At 44.6% G+C, this 22,340-nt stretch overlaps 1 long non-coding RNA gene across 2 annotated transcripts in view; it reads left to right on the forward strand.

Moving 5' to 3' along the window:
- Positions 1 to 12,697: 12,697 nt before the first annotated feature.
- Positions 12,698 to 22,340, forward strand: part of LOC142102703 (uncharacterized) — a 47,656-nt gene continuing 38,013 nt past the window's right edge. For both annotated transcript variants that reach the window (XR_012679324.1, XR_012679323.1), the window contains exons 1-2: positions 12,698 to 12,869; positions 18,987 to 19,036. This is a non-coding gene — a long non-coding RNA (uncharacterized LOC142102703). The remainder of the gene's footprint in view (positions 12,870 to 18,986; positions 19,037 to 22,340) is intronic.

The raw sequence follows: 22,340 nt of genomic DNA on the forward strand, positions 1-22,340 counted from the left end.
TATATAAACCTGTCCATATGAATCAGCGTTCTCCCCAGAAATTTTGCCAGCCGGGTGGCATTAAGAATTAGCCGGTGGGGGTAATTGTAATACTTTGCCATATTATTGAAAATTTTGGAGGATATTGCCCACACCTGCCAGGGCTGGTCAGACTGGTGGTCAGTGGTCTAACACATACTGCTGGCTGTAGTGTTCACCTAGAGCCTGTTATACTAGGAGAAACAATGGTGTATTCTATTATACTAGGAGAAACAATGGTGTATTCTATTATACTAGGAGATACAATGGTGTATTCTATTATACTAGGAGATACAATGGTGTATTCTATTATATTAGGACTCTGTTGGGCTCCAAGAGCCGGGTAGAAAGTAAAAACAGGAGGGTGGAGCACCCAGGAAATAGGTGCTGGGGAGAACACTGTGAATATAATAATGTCAGTGTCAGATATGAAATATGCATGAAGCAAAATACAAATCAATTGTCAATAGATAAAAATAACATGAGGAATATGCCGGAGTCACTATGTACTATTCCACTACAAAATCAATAATGATCACAAGGTTTATATATCCAAAATGAGTGGAAACAGTGAAAAACCTATCATGACTGGTGTGGTTGGTCCCTGTGTAGAAGTAATCCATTGGCAAGGTAACACTTCCCCCCCTCCAACCCCCCCCACCTACCCCCCCTCCCCCCCCCCCCCCCCCCCCCCCCCCCACACACACACTCTTTTATTTTAATTTTATTTTTTGGGTGTAGAAAACATTATCCCATGTTTATCCCAACCAGACCAGATTACTACCTATAAAATCCAGCTGTAAGCAGGATTGGCCACCAAACTCAACTAGAAAAAGGTTGTCATATGGACATCCTACTAATTCCTCCTCCTAGATAAATGCTGCTTCCTATAGAGATAACAAAGCCCACACTAACCTGCAGGTGTCTGTTTTCTATGTAAGCTGCTGGAAGTTATAACAGAAAGGCCACCAGTCATTGGGGCAGGACGTATAAACATAACCCAAAACCATCCCCAGGGTGTAACCACCTTCTATCCATGTCACCACCTGGCGCCTCAGACTGTGCTCTTGCAGGCTTATAAAGGGTTACTGCTATCCAGACAAGGGAGGTGAACGTGTTCGGTGGACACTAGCACAGTCTAAAGTCTCGTCACTGTACCACATGCCCTAGTTTTATGTTGTATTGCTTTTGTTTTATATTCATCAGAGGCACCTCATGATTCCCACTTCCAGGGATTTTCCTCACTCCCGTACGTTGTGCTGAAAAGTGCTGTTTTGTAACTATTGCTCCACACTACCCACAGTGCATCTCTGCCACATCCCTTGAAGCACTGTGTACCCGTGGAATACTCTATACTAAAATGAAAAACATGTCAGTGCTGCATCATACTGTACATGCTCCCACCTGCAAAGGGGGGAGGGGGGGCTGACAGAGGAGCCAGTAAGTTGGTGCGGAGAAAAGAAGAGGGGGCACCATAAGGAGAAAGGACTAGCACCCCCCCAGGCCTGGGCGAACAAGGCACCGCTGGAATTCTGTGCGCAGGCAGGTAAAGGTTAACAGGGGGTGTAATAAATACATGAATAGCTGAATTTAAGTTATTTATTTATTTAATTTTATATATGAATCCTATAATACATCAATGCCTGTGCTAAAAGTGATTGGGCTTAAACTTGTGCTCAGGTGACTGGGTAAGAAGAGGGGTGTAATTCTGCTGACCACTTGGTATGTCGTGTGTGGCATGGGCATAAAGATATGCTGTCTGTACCATGGCTAATAAGGGTAGAGCTGCGCTGAAAAATAAAAGGAAGGGGGAGGGGTCCACTCTCCACATTGCTTGAGGGATGCGGTATGGTGAGAACGAGTGACGGGATGGGGAAGGATGACACTGAGGTAGGATGGGCCCAGGGACTGGCAGGGCTTGGTGCAGTTGTGGACCAGGGCCTGTGTGGCAGGGGGCTGCAGAAGTGGGGTGCCCCTGAGCTGCCACCCCCTGTCAGACAAGGTGTCTTGGAATGGAAAGTGGGGAGGTGCTACTGGGGGTGGAGGGGGGTTACCCTGAAAGGTGCAGCTGCCCCCATGTGGCTGCTGGGAGGAGAGGGGCAGCTGCACCTTCCTGACAAAATCAGTGTCTGTAATGTACATTTATCATTATTATCTATACATACATTTTATTTTTATACACATACATACCTATATACACATATATACCACATGTACACATGTATATATCATACTTGCCAACTCTCCCGGAATGTCCGGGAGACTCATTTCGAGTGAGTCTCATGGACTGCCGGGAGAGTGTGGCAATCTCCCGCATCTGCCCACTTCCTAGTGAAGTGGGCAGAATTAGGGCCAAAATGTCGTGATTCTCCGGGAATCGCAGCATTTGGCCCCTCTCCTTGCTGTAAATTGACGCGCTTTGCGTCATTACGTCACGGGGGCAGGTCCAAAATGATGCGATTTTGGAGCCCTGACCCCCGCACGTCCACCTGCCCCAGTAAGGCTCCTGTATGGTATATATACACACACATATCTATATGTAACCACGCAATATACACACATATAACTACTTTTATTTTATATAACTGGGTCTCCCTGTACAGGGGGGGGGTGCAAGGATGAGGTTATGGTGGCCCCCCCCCCCCCAGCCCCGAGAGCTGAGCAGCATAGTGCAGGGGAGAACCTGACATGGTATATTGGTGACCTACAGAATAATGGGGGAGACACTGATATTACTGACCTGAAGGACCTGGCATATGTGAGTAGGACCCACTATTATCATACAGGGCATTATGATGCTGAGAATCACTGGAAGGTGGTGAACTTGAGGTATAATAAGATGCCGACCTCCTGCCAGCAGGTGGCGCTGCTCATCACACGGCATCACACGGCCATCTGTGTAACTGTACAGTCTGGGGAGATCTCTGATGACACTGACTGAGGGGGGCTGTGCCCCATGACTGCGGGGGGAGATCTGCCCCTACCTGCGGCTCTGGTGACCATACTCTGCCATCACTCCGTCTATCTGGCTGATTTGTGCAGTTTCAGTCACATCAGTAATTGCCCCCAGGACTGGGAATGATGGAGGCAGGAGGAGAACTGTGACAGGACTGAGGGATGAAAACACAACCACAGTGTGAGGTAGAAAGAGGGGAGATATGAAGAAAGACCCAGAGATCAGTAAAGATGTAATAAAAGGCACCGAGCCCCGAGCACCGAGCAGATGGACACAGGAAATAAACAACAATTAATATAACTGTTAGTAATCTCTACATAGACCCAGCCTGACGGCAGCGCAGCCGTCACCAGGGAGGAGCCTATTGACGCACTAATATATAATCACAGCCTAGCTCCGCCCCCTGCACCCATAGGCTGCAGCAGGTCACCTGACCTACCCTGTAAAGTAAGTGCTACGTTTATCTGCATTCAGCTTAACGACTCATCTGTAATTTTCCCGATCACGCTGGATAAATATTATTATTATATTATTATAGTACATATAAAAACTGACGGTCACCTCTGTGTCACAACTAGAGATGAGCGCACTCGGATTTATGAAATCCGAGCCCACCCGAACGTTGCGGATCCGAGTCGGATCCGAGACAGATCCGGGTATTGGCGCCAAATTCAAATCTGAAACTGAGGCTCTGACTCATAATCCCGTTGTCGGATCTCGCGATACTCGGATCCTATAAATTCCCCGCTAGTCGCCGCCATCTTCACTCGGGCATTGATCAAGGTAGAGGGAGGGTGTGTTAGGTGGTCCTCTGTCCTGCAATATCTCGTGCTGTTCAGTTCTGTTCAGTGCTGTGCTGTTTAGTTCTGTGTTGTGCTGTGCTGTGTCCTGTGCTCTGTCTTTCTGAGGTCAGTGGTGCTGCTGGGTCCTGTGCTGTGTCCTGTTCAGTCCAGTGGTGCTGTGTCCTGTGCTCTGTCCTTCTGAGGTCAGTGGTGCTGCTGGGTCCTGTGTGCTGTGTCCTGTTCAGTCCAGTGGTGCTGTGTCCTGTGCTCTGTGCTTCTAAGGGCATAGTTATTTCCCCACTATTCCCAAGTTTTTTAAAAATAAAAAAAAAGTTATAAAAAAAATTAAAATAAAAAATTTAAAAAAATAATAATTATAACCAAATTTGCAAAACCAATCCAGCAGTATAAGTCCATTGGTACTGCAATATTGCCAAGTTCACACATTCTGCAGTATCTTGTGCTACATATAATGGAACCAAAAATTTGGAGGATAAAGTAGGGAAAGATCAAGACCCACTTCCTCCTAATGCTGAAGCTGCTGCCACTAGTCATGACATAGACGATGAAATGCCATCAACGTCGTCTTCCAAGCCCGATGCCCAATCTCGTAGTACCGGGCATGTAAAATCCAAAAAGCCCAAGTTAAGAAAAAGTAGCAAAAAGAGAAACTTTAAATCATCTGAGGAGAAACGTAAAGTTGCCAATATGCCATTTACGACACGGAGTGGCAAGGAACGGCTTAGGCCCTGGCCCGTGTTCATGACTAGTGGTTCAGCTTCACCCACGGATCTTAGCCCTCCTCCTCCTCCCCCCCCCTACAAAAAATTGAAGAGAGTTATGCTGTCAGCAACAAAACAGCAAACAACTCTGCCTTCTAAAGAGAAATTATCACAAATCCCCAAGGCGAGTCCAAGGGTGTTGGTGGTTGTCAAGCCTGACCTTCCCATCACTGTACGGGAAGAGGTGGCTCGGGAGGAGCCTATTGATGATGTAGCTGGCGCTGTGTAGGAACTTGATGAGGATGGTGATGTGGTTATTGTAAATGAGGCACCAGGGGGGGAAACAGCTGATGTCCATGGGATGAAAAAGCCCACCGTCATGCCTGGTCAGAAGACCAAAAAATGCACCTCTTCGGTCTGGAGTTATTTTTATCCAAATCCAGACAACCAATGTATGGCCATATGTAGCTTATGTAAAGCTCAAATAAGCAGGGGTAAGGATCTTGCCCACCTAGGAACATCCTCCCTTATACGTCACCTGAATAACCTTCATAGTTCAGTGGTTAGTTCAGGAACTGAGGCTAGGACCCTCATCGGTACAGGGACACCTAAATCCCGTGGTCCAGTTGGATACACACCAGCAACACCCTCCTCGTCAACTTCCTCCACAATCTCCATCAGATTCAGTCCTGCAGCCCAAGTCAGCAGCCAGACTGAGTCCTCCTCAATACGGGATTCATCCGAGGAATCCTGCAGCGGTACGCCTACTACTGCCACTGCTGCTGTTGCTGCTGTTAGTCGGTCATCTTCCCAGAGGGGAAGTCGTAAGACCGCTAAGTCTTTCACAAAACAATTGACCGTCCAACAGTCGTTTGCCATGACCACAAAATACGATAGTAGTCACCCTTTTGCAAAGCGTATAACTGCGGCTGTAACTGCAATGTTGGTTTTAGACGTGCGCCCGGTGTCCGCCATCAGTGGAGTGGGATTTAGAGGGTTGGTGGAGGTATTGTGTCCCCGGTACCAAATCCCGTCGAGATTCCACTTCACTAGGCAGGCGATACCAAAAATGTACAGAGAAGTACGATCAAGTGTCCTCAGTGCTCTAAAAAATGCGGTTGTACCCACTGTCCACTTAACCACGGACATGTGGACAAGTGGTTCTGGGCAAACTAAGGACTATATGACTGTGACAGCCCACTGGGTAGATGCATCGCCTTCCGCAGCAACAGCAGCAGCTGCATCAGTAGCAGCATCTCCACACTGGCTGCTCGTTCCAAGGCAGGCAACGTTGTGTATCACAGGTTTTAGTAAGAGACACAACGCTGACAACATATTAGAGAAACTGAGGGAAATTATCTCCCAGTTGCTTACCCCACTTAGACTCTCATGGGGATTTGTGGTGTCAGACAATGCCAGTATCATTGTGCGGGCATTAAATATGGGCAATTTCCAGCATGTCCCATGTTTTGCCCACATCATTAATTTGGTGGTGCAGCATTACCTCAAGAGTGACAGGGGTGTGCAGGAGATGCTTGCGGTGGCGCGCAAAATTGCTGGACACTTTCGGCATTCAGCCAGTGCCTACCGCAGACTAGAGGCACATCAAAAAAGCATGAACCTGCCCTGCCATCACCTCAAACAAGAGGTTGTGACGCGCTGGAACTCCACCCTCTATATGCTGCAGAGGATGGAGGAGCAGCAAACGGCCATTCAGGCCTACACAGCCACCTACGACATAGGCAAAGGAGTGGGGATGCGCCTCAGTCAAGCGTAGTGGAGACTGATTTCCGTGTTGTGCAAGGTTCTGCAGCCATTTGAACTTGCCACACGAGAAGTCAGTTCCGACACTGCCAGCTTGAGTCAGGTCATTCCCCTGATCAGGCTGTTGCAGAAGCAGCTGGAGAAAGTGAGGGAGGAGCTGGTAAGCCATTGCGATTACACCAAGCATGTAGCTCTTGTGGTTGTAGCCCTTCGTACGCTTTGCCAGGATCCGAGGGTGGTCACTCTTTTAAAGTCAGAGGAATACATTCTGGCCACCGTGCTCGATCCTCGGTTTAAAGCGTATGTTGTGTTTTTGTTTCCGGCGGACACAAGTCTACAGCGGTGCAAAGACCTGCTGGTCAGGAGATTGTCCTCTGAAGTGGACCGTGACATGCCAACAGCTCCACCCTCATTTTCTTCCACATCTATGGCTGCGAGGAAAAAGCTCAGTTTTCCTAAAAGAGGCGCTGGCGGCGATGCTGATAACATCTGGTCCGGACTGAAGGACCTGCCAACCATTGCAGACATGTCTACTCTCGCTGCATTGGATGCTGTCACAATAGAAAAAATTGTGGATGATTGCTTGCTGACACCATCCAAGTAGACATGTCAGACAGTCCATATTGTTACTGGCAGGAAAAAAAGGCAGTTTGGAAGCCCCTGTACAAACTGGCTCTATTTTACCTGAGTTGTCCCCCCTCCAGTGTGTACTCGGAAAGAGTTTTTAGTGCAGCGGGGAACCTGGTCAGTGAGCGGCGAAGGAGGTTGCTTCCTCATAACTTTGAAAAAATGATGTTTATAAAAATTAATAATCAATTCCTCAATGAAGTACAGCACTGCCCTCCAGATACTACAGAGGGACCTGTGGTTGTGGAGTCCAGCGGGGACGAATTGATAATGTGTGATGAGGAGGAAGTACACACTGTAGGGGGAGAGGAATCAGAGGTTGAGGATGAGGACGACATCTTGCCTCAGTAGAGCTTGCTTAGTCTGTACAGGGAGAGATGAATAGCTTTTTTAGTGTGGGGGCCCAAACAAACCAATCATTTCAGCCAAAGTTGTTTGGTAGGCCCTGTCGCTGAAATGATTGGTTTGTTAAAGTGTGCATGTCCTATTTCAACAACATAAGGGTGGTTGTGAGGGCCCAAGGACAATTCCATCTTGGAACTTTTTTTTTTGCATTATATGACCAATCAACAGTCGTTTGCCATGTTCAAAAAGTAAAACCAAATTTAAACAAATTCAAGAAATTAAACCAAAAGTAAAATGCCCTGTCATAATTTAAAACAAGAGGTATTGACGTGCTCTAAAACTACTGTATTGTTGTTTATATTGTATAAACACTACACTTGAAAGCTTGAGTCTTTCAATGAAAAAGTAACTCTCCATTGCACGAATATTTGCACCAGGGACAATTTTAGGGTTAAGAAAGTCAACTAATCACACTTCGACGCTGTCTGTCTTTATAAACACTACACTTGGAAGTTGGAGGAGGTATTGTGGACCCGGCACCAAATTTACTACCGGGGCCACTCCACTGTGCAGTCCATATTTAGGTGTATCAGATATTAAACAACGGTGACAGTTGATGCCCAATTTTTTAATTATATTGTTGGCGCTGTAAAAAATTGTGTTCCGGGCACACCACACTACGCAGTCCATACCCTTTTTTGGTGGAATTCTGACCCGTGAAGGGTTTTTTAATTATATTGTGGCCTCGGTACCAAATTGTGTACCGGGGTCACCACACTACGCAGTCAAGAAAGATAGATGCGTATCATAGATAAAGTACATTCAGTGTTGTGGGGCAAATTGAAAAATATTCAAAATGCACTGTCATTATCAAAAACAAGAGGTTTTCACATGCTGAAACTCCAACATGTATATGATGGAGAGGATGGAGGAGCAGCCGTATGTGCAGTGTAATGCAGACCTGTTGATGGTTTTTTATATATTTTATTGTGGTGGCCAGTGCCCACTACTCTACGCAGTCCAGATACTACTTTTGGGTGTAATTCAGACCTGTTGAAGGTTTTCTATATATTTTATTGTGGTGCCCAGTGCCCACTACTCTACGCAGTCCAAATACTATTTTTGGGTGTAATTCAGACCTGTTGAAGGTTTTCTATATATTATATTGTGGTGGCCAGTGGCCAGTCCTCTACACAGTCCAGATACTATTTTTGGGTGTAATGCAGACCTGTTGAAGGTTTTCTATATATTTTTTATTGTGGTGCCCAGTGCCCACTACTCTACGCAGTCCAGATACTATTTTTGGGTGTAATTCAGACCTGTTGAAGGTTTTCTATATATTATATTGTGGTGGCCAGTGGCCAGTCCTCTAAGCAGTCAAGATACTATTTTTGGGTGTAATGCAGACCTGTTGAAGGTTTTCTATATATTTTTTATTGTGGTGCCCAGTGCCCACTACTCTACGCAGTCCAGATACTATTTTTGGGTGTAATTCAGACCTGTTGAAGGTTTTCTATATATTATATTGTGATGGCCAGTGGCCAGTCCTCTACGCAGTCCAGATACTATTTTTGGGTGTAATGCAGACCTGTTGAAGGTTTTCTATATATTATATTGTGGTGGCCAGTGGCCAGTCCTCTACGCAGTCCAGATACTATTTTTGGGTGTAATGCAGACCTGTTGAAGGTTTTCTATATATTTTTTATTGTGGTGCCCAGTGCCCACTACTCTACGCAGTCCAGATACTATTTTTGGGTGTAATGCAGACCTGTTGAAGGTTCTGTATATATTATATTGTGGTGGCCAGTCCTCTACGCAGTCCAGATACTATTTTTGGGTGTAATTCAGACCAGTTGATGGGTTTTTAATTATATTGTGGGGAACACTCCTCTACGCAGTCCAGAAAGATACCTCGTTGCAACGTTTTGTACTAAAAAAAAAAAAATATTGTGAGGTGTTAGGTGTTCAGAATAGCCTTTAAATTAGTGGAAATTATTGTTATTGAATGTTATTGAGGTTAATAATAGCGTAGGAGTGAAAATAAGCCCAAAAACTTGATTTTTAAACTTTTTCGGTTTTTTTCAAAAAAAAATCCGAATCCAAAACCTTAAATCCGAACCAAAACCTTTCGGTAAAAAAATAGGGATCCAAAACACAAAGTTAATCCTTAGTTGCCAATATTGTCAGGTTAAGTCCCGGGAGGTTCGGGGGTCAAGTGGGTGTGTGGGGGCATTAGCCCCACCCCCAAAGCTGTCACCGCCTTTTTCGTCCAATAAAACTAGGGGGCGGGGCCACAATGAAGCATCTGTGACGCCGATAAGCCCCGCCTCCTCCATTTACTTCCCACAGACGCCCGGGAATCGGGAGAATTGCCCTCTCTCCCTGGAGCCCGGGAGACTGACTCAGATTTCAGGAGTCTCCCGGATATTCCGGGAGAGTTGGCAAGTATGAGTTAATCCAGATCCAAAACCAAAACGCAGGGTTCAGTGAACATCTCTAATCACAATCTATCCGTGCAAACAAGTGCCCGGTAACCTGCAGCACACAGCTCCGCTCGCTGAGAACACCGGGTTACAAGTTACTACATCAGAGATTCCTCAGTTTTATTCATTGTAGGCTCTAATATGTTGTTTCATTTATGTTGGATTAACCACGATCCGAAACAAGCTCTCACCGTCGTCCAATCCCGATCTCATAATTGCTGCTCAGTGTAATAGTTATTTAAAATAGTCAAACTACTAATTATATAGCACCGGGAATAGGAAATTATCTGATCTCATTCTAGCATATAACCCGGTATTTTATTCATTAATCGTGGGCAGTGAGAGCACCTTGTGAACAATGACGGCTGTCTGATCTGATATCGGCATATAGGCGGTTATTTCATGCATTAGTTTATAGAGGGTACACTCATGTATGTGAAAACATTTAATGTTTACAATTACGTCTGTCTAACATCTATCTGGGGGTAAATGTATCAATATGCGGGTTCTTCAACACCCGCGTGTTCAGCCTCTTCCGCGATTAAATTTCAAGCGGCGCTGCATTGTAAAGGGTTAACTTCCCTTTACAATGCAGGCTGAACACGCGGGTGTTGAAGAACCCGCATATTGATACATTTACCCCCTGGTCTCATGTCAACATATAGCCGACTATTTTGTTCATTAGTTTCAAGGAATCTATGAAAATATATTGTGTCAGCAATTGCAGCTATCTGATCTCATGCTGGTGGTTAGCCGGCTATTTCACATGATAATTAATACAGGTCTGTAAGAGTATACTGCACATGCATTACTAAGGCTAGGTGCACACTGTGGCTTTTTCTTCCAATCATTGTGCAAAACAGTTGACATAAGACCGTTCGTTCGGATGTCGGTGTGTAACACTTAACCTGCGGGGTCCTGACATAGCAGCTTTAAATTAAAATGTATGCAGACACTACTGCTTGAGAGACCTGGCCCTGCGGAAGGAGGTCCTGTCAGCCTTCTGCTGGGATCAGATATCTGCAGAGTTGGTTTTCAGGTAAATCTGTGTAGATTCCAGTCGTTTTTTACTCAAATCGGTTTTTTTTGTAGGTCTTGTCTGTGTCGGAGTTCTCGTAACCACTGAAACGTACCCAACCCGTTCACCTCAGTAGTGGACCAATCAGTGATGGTGTATGCCCAGAAGCATTATGGGTGAAGTTCATTCGTGTATAATAATCTTGTGTCTGCTGATATATTATATTTAACCTTTAGAACACCTTGGAAAATGAAGGGATATTAAAAGCGTTTTACAACCTTACAAGGTACGTTCTTTATGGAAGGATAATGTATGACTTGTTCTACGTTTGTACTTAGCTGAAAAATTGGCTAATTATATAGTTTGTAATGATACTGGTAACGTGTGTATGTCCCATATTGGTATTAGAAAGTAAACACTGTATCATCTGTTGTTTTATGATGAAAAACTTTGACTATTTGCAAACCTAACATGTATTTTATCTGTGTGTACAAATAACATTTAGTCTTCAAAATTTTTTAGATCACTATTTGATAATAAGATTTGAGCACAATGTGGAGCTCATGAAGGATGTCATAGAGACATACAGGGCGCACCCCTGTTAGTGGAAATTAGAATCTAAACAATATTCATACAGTTGCGGAGTGCGGCTGTACAGGGACTTGTTAAAACATGGCGTCCACATTACCCAGGAGCAAATTTAGAATGGGCCAAGGGTATAATACAGAACAGTATTCAGACAGTATTCAGGAGAGAACTGAGTAAGATTGAGGCCTCAAACAATCAGGGGCTGTAGCAGATGATGTCTATGTGCCAGAGCTGTGGTGCTCTGAGCTCCTGCACTTCATGCGTGGATATGAGATAACAAGACAGTGAGTCTGCAGCCTGCAGCCGGCAACCTGGAGTCTGGAGCTTGGAGCCTGGAGCCTGGAGCTTGGAGCCTGCAGCTTGGAGCCTGCAGCCTGGAGCCTGCAGCTTGGAGCCTGGAGCCTGGAGCTTGGAGCCTGCAGCCTGGAGCTTGGAGCCTGCAGCCTGGAGCCTGCAGCCTGGAGCCTGCTGCCTGGAGTCTGGAGCCTGCAGCCTGGAGCTTGGAGCCTGCAGCCTGGAGTCTGGAGCCTGGAGCCTGGATACGGACACTAGATCTCCTACTGATGAGGTGCAGAGTGATGATCTACCACCAAATGGAACAGTAAGTGAAATATATGATATTGTTGATGGATAAAAGGTTTATTGTATTTCAGATATATAAAGTATATATACACACTGGGCTGATTAATGATCAGGCTGCAGCCTGGGGTGCTGGGTCCATGGGGGGCGCGGTGATTGTGCAGCCCCTGGTATCAAGGGGGCGGTCCCGGCTATCAGTGTATCCAATCACAGTGCTACAGGCAGCTAACAGCACATCCAATGCTGCCCTGTCAGTGCAGCTGGGTACTAAGCTGGGTGTGGTCATGTGACATGATCACATGACCTCACTAGTCACAGAGCCCCGCCTCCACTGACAGGGCAGCTGAGTGCTAAGCTGGGTGTGGTCATGTGACATGATCACATGACCTCACTAGTCACAGAGCCCCGCCTCCACTGACAGGGAAGCTGGGTGTGGTCATGTGACATGATCACATGACCACACTAGTCACAGAGCCCCGCCTCCACTGACAGGGAAGCTGGGTACTAAGCTGGGTGTGGTCATGTGACATGATCACATGACCTCACTAGTCACAGAGCCCCGCCTCCACTGACAGGGAAGCTTGGTGTGGTCATGTGACATGATCACATGACCACACTAGTCACAGAGCCCCGCCTCCACTGACAGGCAGGACCGCCATCAGGGAAGCACGGGGTATGGGGCCCAGGCTCACCAGGGGACCATCGAGCTGTTTATCACTGCTGTGTCCTCCCCAGCGCCCCTGCTGCTGTGAGCCCGTCAGTGACATCAGCTGTCACGTGATCTGTCATCTCTGATCCACACGTGACAGCTGCCAGTCACTGCCGGGCTCACAGCAGCAGGGGCGCTGCGGAGGACACAGCAGTGATAGGAACTGCAGGGGGGGAGTTGGCTCCGCCCATTTGAACATGTGACCCGCCCCCTCTCCTGTCAGTTGATGGGGGGACCTCACGTCACACTGGGCTGCAGCAATCATCATTCTGGACGGTGTAAGTAATTTTATGTTACTTTGTAGGACTGTAACAAGCGCAGTGGGGGTGGGGGATGGAGATAGAGAGAACTGTGTGCAGGTCTATAAGGAAACACATATTATGTACTGTGTCCAGCATAACAGACTAAATACTGTGCATAGAAATCCCTTGTTCACTGCACACAGCTCATTACATACAGTCCAATACCCCCATATACAGCTCTGTGCCGCACATAATACCCTCATGCCCACCACAGCGCTAATATGCCCAATATAATCCTCAACAGCGTAAAGGCCTCATGTGTTACATCACTCTATAACACTGACATTAATACAAGACATCCTTCCCTACTCTCCTAGAATTCCTGGGAGGCTCCCGAATTTCAGAGAGTCCTCCCGGAAGAATAGGGAAACCTCCCGCATTTGAATGGCGAGGGTGAGGCTTAATTGCGCCATTAAACCCCGTCCCCGCTGTTCAATGCCGTGAACTTCAGCATTTTATAGTGGGGGCGTGGCTATGGTGACGCGACAATGTCACCGCGCCCCTCCTACCCCCTGTCACATGACTTCTCCCCTGAATCTCCCAGGAGAGAAATTTTAAAAGTTGGCACCTATGATACAACAAACTCCCTGAGTCAACCACCTTATTCTATAAATATCCTCTATACCTCATTTAATAACTGAACACTTGAATACTTAAGATGTTCTCCTATCCAGCTGAGAGGCACATAAAGCTGTCAGTACTTCTCCTACAAAGGGTCACACTTCCTTCCACAGTGCTCCATCCTCCCCCTTATCTCTGCCTCAGCCCAGATCATTTATTTAAAGTACAAGCAATAGATGACTGCACCGAGCTTCCTATAGAAAACATTTGAGCAACTGCTGCAATGTACTTGATGTATCTCTGAAACTGTGTTTTATGATCAGATTCTCATCTTAAAATATAAAATGCTTTTTTTTAAAAAAGACATTAGATTTCAGTAATATATAAATACAGTTTTTGAATTCATACATTTTCTAAAGAATAAAAAGGTTAAAACCATAACATACAGAAAGACAGCAGACTGTAATATGTATGTTTCATCAGATATATGTCATTTTAAAAACAGGAAAACATATTTACCATACGGCCAATTCAAGCATCTTAAATACATTATATTAATCTTAGATTTTGAACAATAGGCAGCTGCCGTGAAACATCACTTTTAGAGAAAATATAGGAGACTAATGGAAGAGTCTGAAGAGAGAAGACAACTCTGTTGGTGCAGAAACCGACAAAGCAAAAAAAAGATTTTACTTTTAAAACTACGGGCCTGATTCATTAAGGATCTTAACTTGAGAAACTTCTTATTTCAGTCTCCTGGACAAAACCATGTTACAATGCAAGGGGTGCAAATTAGTATTCTGTTTTGCACATAAGTTAAATACTGACTGTTTTCATGTAGCACACAAATACTTGATATATTATTTGTACACTGAATTGTAAAGTTGATATTTGTGATCTACATGACAAACAGTCAGTATTTAACTTATATGCAAGACAGAATACTAATTTGCACCCCTTGCATTGTAACATGGTTTTGTCCAGGAGACTGAAATAAGAAGTTTCTTCAGTTAAGATCCTTAATGAATCAGCACCTACATCTTTGCAGCAGGGCCGCAACATGGGCTGGCGCCCGCCATGGACACAACGCTGAAGGGGGCGCAGTAGTTTGGGCATTTTTACATTTGCCTCCAAAAACATAAGCTATCCGCCGTTGCGGGAAGAGGGGGGGCTGCCTGTTTCATTAGTACTGGGTCCCACAATTTTTGATGACAGGGCAGCTGGGTGCTTATCTTAGTGTAGCCATGTGAGATGATCACATGACCCCAGGAGGAAAGGGGGGGGTCGCCAACCGGTGTGTTAGCCTAGGGCGGCTGTGACCGTTATTCAGGCCCTGCATAGACAACATGATTCTGTACATATATTATACAATGTCATTCTGCCATCTGTTTAATTGGGCAATGTGACTTGTATTTCTAAGCTACCCCGACAACTTCTGAGAGTAACAAACTCAGAGCTACAATAGTGGTGTAAAGCATGTGTCTTGTTCTGCGGTTAGTACAAGAAATCTACAGTACGTAAGTTATACAGGGGGACTGAGTGCTCTAAATTCAAAAGGAATGCAGCATATTAATTTGGTTTAGTTTATTACAATGTATTAGTCACACATCTCCCCTAGCGGCATGTATGCGATCAGTGCAGGAACCGCAGAGCACTTTTAAATCTCCCGCTCCCAGTCCAGTACAGTGAATAAATTACCTGACGTCACTGAGGGGAAGTTTACAATGTCTCTGTAACAGCCGCCTCTGGCACCTCTCGGAACCATTAAACTTTATAAGGAGAGCCAGGGCTAAAAATGTCCTCCACAGCCCCAAAACCACAGTTATCTTCCCAGTAGCCGGCAAATATGACTAATTTCTTCAGTTAACAGAAGGAGCCAGAGAGATCAGCCATATTTGTACTCTCATGTGAAGCCACTCTGAGTACACCCAGCACACACCTCTGACATGCGAAACGTTATGAAATTCTGTGAAATCTTTAAAATGGGGCATATTTTACCAAATTGTAAAAAAACTGTAACTTTCTCAAATTTGTCAAGTCTCAAAGGCACTCTTCAGTCATACTAGCTTTCTAACAAAACAAACCCCTAGGGGTAAATGTATTAATGTCCGGATTCTTCAACTCCGGCGAGTTCGGCGTCTTCAGCGCTTAAATTTAAAGCGGCGCTGCATTGTAAAGGGAAGTTTCCTTTTACAATGCAGCGCCGCTTTAAATTTAAGCGCTGAAGTTGCCGAACTCGCCGGAGTTGAAGAATCCGGACACTAATACATTTACCCCCTAGTCTTAAAAATGCTCTATACACTAAGTTACGTTCTCCCCCAAAAACGTAAAGACTTTAAATGGTTGAGACACAGGAAGTGGAAAAAAACCTCAAGATGTTTAACTTTATATTATCCCTTTATATTATTAATTTGATATTTTTAATTCTTTTTTTCTGAATTTTAGCATGTGGCATCTATGGACAGTTCTCCATTGATCATGCATTCCAAATTTCAGCTGAATAGCTATAATACTTTTGAAAACGTTGCCCCTCAGACACCATGCACCCCCTTCCCACAAAATGAATATGGCAGAATGCTGTTTATTAGATTCAACTTTAATATAAGCGCATAACTATCCCTTCTACCCCTCTCTCTACCCCCGGGGCCTCTCACCTTTCATCTAGCTGTACTTTGAGCTTCCGAGTTCCTGTGATTTTTGTTAACTGTTCCGTGCTGTCTCACCCTGTACCGTATTTCTGTCTGTCCCTGTACGGCGCTACATATAGCTAGTGGCGCCCTATATATAAATACTAATAATAATAATAACTGCCCTTATAATGTATATTTGGGGGATGGCTGGGGGGGGAGTTGAGTTACAAAAAAAACACTTATTAGGCCCACCATGTCCAAAACCTGTGGAATGGCTAACTAGGTCCAGGGTAAATTCCAAGTGTGAAATCAAGGCTTTCTGATGACTACACTGGGCCCCCAAACATACAAAAATGTGCCAAATTTTTAACTCAGAATACTTACATTCTTCAACAGCCTTTATCTCCTCCTCATGTATCTCCACCTCCTGTGCCTCCACCTCCTGTATCTCCACCTCCTGTATCTCCACCTCCTGTATCTCCACCTCCTGTATCTCCACCTCCTGTATCTCCTCCTCCTGTATCTCCACCTCCTGTGCCTCCACCTCCTGTGCCTCCACCTCCTGTATCTCCACCTCCACCTCCTGTATCTCCTCCTCATGTATCTCCACCTCCTGTATCTCCTCCTCATGTATCTCCACCTCCTGTATCTCCACCTCCTGTATCTCCACCTCCTGTATCTCCTCCTCCTGTATCTCCACCTCCTGTATCTCCACCTCCTGTATCTCCTCCTCCTGTATCTCCACCTCCTGTATCTCCACCTCCTGTATCTCCACCTCCTGTATCTCCTCCTCCTGTATCTCCACCTCATGTATCTCCTCCTCCTGTATCTCCACCTCATGTATCTCCACCTCCTGTATCTCCACCTCCTGTATCTCCTCCTCCCAGGCCTCCTCTATCTCCTTCAACTGAGCCTCCTATCTGCTCCCCCATGTCCTCCTCCTGGGATTCCTCCCGGGACTCCTCTCTGTCACCATCTTTTTGCACTCGCTCAATATTTCTCCGGCGGCGCTGGGACAGACGGTCTGTTGAAATAAATACGACATATTAGCTTGTTACAATAAGTTATCCCTCTCTCACACTTACATATAGATGATAATGTTAGGTTACATTATGAAATATGCATTTTCACACATAGACAATTGAGTGGCTTAAAAATGAAATAAAACTACAGATGAACTTGGGTAATGTAAATCATACAATGATTCAGAAATATCATTATTACAGGATACGATTGATGACAGAATAATTGACAGGTGAGGCAGACCTATCACAGATGGTATTTGTCTAAGGCCTTCTTGTACTCTGTCAGATTAACCTATAACCAGTTAGAGCATAAAACGAATCTATCGCTTAAGATATCAGCTCAATTTAAAAATTGCTATTACTACAGAACTCACTTCTTCGGCTCTCCCTGAAATCTTCCAACAACCGTGGCTGCCGCCTCCGCAAATTGCTCCTAGGGCGCTGGAGCTACACAACCAACCACCTCCTATTGAACCGCAGTCTGATTTGGCGGTATATAGCTGAATAAGCCCTCAGCTTGTCCTCGTTGGTGCAGATCATCCATGATAGCGGATAACATGTGCAACTCGCGCCGTGCGAAAGTCACAGCTGTCATGTTTGCAAGTGAATGATTCTCCAGCGTTTGGCTTTGTGATTGGCTCTCAGTGCATGAATGGGCATACTCACGTCACTCGCGTATCCCTTCATGTAAGATGTCTGCTTTACCTGTCAATCATCCTCAGTCATTGATCATATACTAGCAATATAAGGGCGGTACCGTTTCCCTTTCTAATCGTGCATCATCAATTGCAAATGAATGCGCCTGCATTTAGTCACAGTATGGTCTATACAAGGATTGGTGAGATACTAATTCAACCTTCTGCAGCTTCTGAGATTGTTCACTTCAGACATTTGTGCTCGTTCAGACCTTTGCTTTACTCTTCAGTATTATTGGTGAGTACAATGTCTTCTTGAGCTATTAGAAAAAAGTGTGATAGATTAGTTTTCTAAACTGAGGTCAGTTTGTCCGCATATATTACCTCCATGGGTGTATTTTATATCAAGATTAACTGGGCTCAGCAGAGGTCTAAAATGTTACATAACATCAAACTCTCTTCAAAGGATCATGTTATGTCAAACACAGTGGACTATTACTTTTTGGGTATATATATATATGTAACACAAGTTAACCCGTGCATGATACTCATGCATTCTAGTCAAATCAAGATACTTAAGGTCTTAAAAAGGTTCTTGTCATGCATTTGGGCCTAGCCCAGGCCTCCTCAGGGGAAGAGTGTTAGTTCCCGACGCAAGCGGCCTTTTTAATGTGTGTTCATGAGGTAAAATTACCTCACGAAAATGAGTTTGACCCCTCAACTCGTAAATTTAGCCTTTACTACCCCTCCCACAGGGGGAAGGGGGGATGATGGAAGTTAACTGACTTGACTATTCTAATTTTTTTGTCAAATAATGTCAGTATACCAAATTTCAGGTCAATTGGATGAGCCCTTTCTGAGAAAATAGTTTTTTCCACACACACACTAACGCACACACACACACACACACACACACACACACACACACACACACACTAACGCACGCCTCTACATATGTGTGTTCATGAGGTAAAATTACCTCACGAAAATGAGTTTGAGCCCTACCAAATTTCAGCCCTTTTTGAATTTTTTTCCCACACACACTAAGAATTTAGTAGGTCAGTGTATAACTCTGCCCAGCAGGTGGCGCTGCAACTTGGTTTTTTTTTCCACACACAGACGCCACTAAGCATTTATATATTAGATATTTGTGGGTTGCCCAGGGGAGGCAGTTGTTTGATAGAAAACACTTATTGACGTATGCTTTACTAATGTCTGTCTTTTCTCTTCTCTTCACGTCAGATACACCATAGAGAAGTTATCTAGTGAATCCTTTTATCATTTGTTTTTTGGTGAGTACAAAGCTTCCGTCTGACCCTTAATGGACATTTATATATCAATATATTTAAGTTATACGCAGAGATCCGAGTTCATGTTCCATTCTCTTTGTCCTAGATTTCCTGGCTCCTCATTCCCATGAACACGTAGCTGTTATATTCAGCAGAATCCGTATACATTACGGTAATATAAATAATTACATTGTTGTTATAATAGTGGATACAGTGAAACTTAAACAGGACCTGACACTTTTATGGCATATTTTTCGCAAACTGCCTGGTGCACTAAGGACCTAGTTTAGAGATAGGAGAAGGCTGCAGCTTTGCACTTGGACAAGACATGTTACTTTGCAACGGATTGAAATGTAATTTCTTCGGTGAATGCAGGAAAATAGGAGTCACCAATTAGGTGGTATTGTGACATTACAAAAGGGTAATCTACATACCAACACCAAAGATTAGAATAATTGAGTAATATCAACTAATTATACTATTGGAATCCAATAATGATACAAAGGGGCATATTCAATTGAAGGCGGGATCGCCGAAAATCCCGCGCTCCAAAAATATTACCGTTAATACGGTAATCCTGTGCGAGAAAACTGTTAATACGGTAATTTACTTGCTGGATTTCAGCTCGCGGCTCAGGGAGCTGCGAGCTGAAATCCAGCGAGATATTACCGTATTAACGGTAATATTTTTGGAGCGCGGGATTTTCGGCGATCCCGCCGTCAATTGAATATGCCCCAAAATGTATTAAAAGTTCATATAATGTTAACATTAACTATATAGTTAAGAGTAGCAATACAGGATTATCAACGGATGAGCTCACTTATTAATGGATAAATCGGTGGTAGTCATATTAATGACTACAACCATAACAACATCACTTACATCTACAAAAACCCCCAGATTTAAACAATGCCTAACCCGCGACTTTAACATCTCAGTTACACGTTGGGGTTAGGCATTACCGCTTTAAATAATGAGATATGTATCTGATGCATCTGGCTATGGAGAGTGCCGTAATTTCAGAGGAATCGGTATGCAGCGTAAGCGCTCCGAGGCTGTGCACTGTCATTTTCATTGTAAGTCAATATTTTACATTTGTAGGCATTGTTTAATTCAGGGTATTTTTTGTAGATGTAACCGATGTCGGAATTACCAACATCGGAAAATGGTACCGCACCCGAATAAATGTCTGCAGCTGGAACGTCTGCTTCTAGTATCATGTGACAGGAATATTTTAAATGAGGTCTATCTTGCGGGCTGGTAGCTCAGAGGATCCGGCATCTATACTAATGATTCCGCTCCACCAACGGGAAATGTTTTCACCTCTTTAGAACAGTGTCAGGTTTTCTCTGCATTTAATGTTTCAAGTCATCAGATATTCCATAATTCTCTCTGTAATTACTTCTGTAATTAATTTGAGTAGCTACTAATTATTTTAAGTATGTTGCTTTTTAGAACTGATGCTGTCACCTGGGGGGTGGGGTGAAGAGAAGAGCAGAGAGCATGTTTATAGGAAGAAATACACATTTGCTTTCACTGATATGATGACACGAGTACTGTAAGCTCTATGTACAGTATTAGGGGATTCCCCCACTAGCGTGGGAAAATCACATAATACAGTAGTTAGAGCTTACGCAAGTAACGTAAGTTCATTGCGTACCGGACCTCCTACTAGGTAGGAGGTGTTAGCGGCGGGTCCTCAGCTTTTTTATATTTATGCAATCAACATTAAAGAGTCGTGGGAATTACAAATATGGGGCCCTCCTGGGCGAAGCCAGGAATGGTGGGCATGTTGGCACTTGTGGTTCTCCAAGTGCCAACATGCCCTGGCTGCCATTGGTATGCTGGTGTTTGTAGTTATACAAGCAGCAGCATGCCCACACTATTTTGGGCAACCTGGCTGGCTGGGACTTGTAGTTCCACAAAACAAAATGGCGCCCGTTGATTTTTTTTCACTATTTATCGCAGTATCACCCTACTACCAACAGCCCAGGGGTAGTAGGAAGAGCCCTAGTGCTATCAGCACTGGGCTGGGGGTCTCTAGGGAAGGGGGCCGCTTGTTTTTTTGGGCGGACCCCACTCCCTAGGGAATCCAGCCCAGCGCTGAATAGTCTAGGGTTGGTTAGTCACATTTTAACACTGCCAGGGCAGTGTAACAGTGATGTGTTTATACAACACGCTGCTATCAAGCAGCGTGTTGTATCTGGTGTGTTTTGAAGCAAACTCTCCTGACTTTGCTAACTCGCAGCTTCATACATTGGAGAGCTGTATAGCTGCAGTGGCAAACAGTCGGGAGTTTGATCTCTGGCGATTTTGCAAATAGCGATTTTGACAGAAGCAGAACTCTGGTGATTTTACATGAAATCTCAGCTTCATACATCTGCGAGTTTCAACTCTCCTGAGAAAATCGCACTTTGTTACATTTACCCCCCGGGTGCTTCACCTTGATAACACTTGGTTAGTAGAATAAGACATAACACCATAATATGTAATGTGCACTAGGCCTGTCCGACCTGTGGCTCTTCAGGTGTTGTAAAACCACAAGTCCCAGCATGCCCTGCCAGCTATTGTTTGGCTATCTTCTGGAGAGTGATAGGTTGACCAGACCTCTCCTAATACAATAGTTATATTCCAAGTTATTGTGGGTTAGACATAAGGCCGGTCGGGGTTGGGGGAAGCATACGCCCCACTGCGGTCCCTTAATAATAAGATGCAGCTGGAGGTTCCCAGGTCTTTTATATAAGTTCAGATAAACTCAGCCAATTAATATGTAATACATTCCTGCAGCAGATCATTTTATTTAGTAATAAACTATTAATAGGCCCCTATTGTACCGTTCTCCAGCAATGAATATACGTCTGATAAGTACAAATTTCTAGTTATTTTTTCTTCTTCAGAGGCAGTAATTAGTTTTACTTGTGTGAGATAAGAAAACACAAATAAAATCAAAATGAAACATTTACCGACTGGCTGTCAGGAGAGAGAGAATGTTCCTGTGTAAATGGCAGCGGGATGGATTGTAGGTTCTTATCTGTGATCTGTTCTGTAAACCAGATTCTGTACTGACCTTTCTTCCAGGATTCTGTGTTTTTTATAGTCTGACTGCACAAGTATTCATACCTTAAGGGGCACTCCATCCAAGTCTGTCTGACTGCACAAGTGTTCATACCTTAAGGGGAACTCCATCCAAGTCTGTCTGACTGCACAAGTGCTCATACCTTAAGGGGATCTCTGTCCAAGTCTGTCTGACTGCACAAGTGCTTATACCTTAAGGGGCACTCCATCCAAGTCTGTGTGACTGCACAAG

The sequence above is a fragment of the Mixophyes fleayi genome, chromosome 1, assembly GCF_038048845.1.
Source record: "Mixophyes fleayi isolate aMixFle1 chromosome 1, aMixFle1.hap1, whole genome shotgun sequence".
Taxonomy (NCBI): Eukaryota; Metazoa; Chordata; class Amphibia; order Anura; family Limnodynastidae; genus Mixophyes; species Mixophyes fleayi.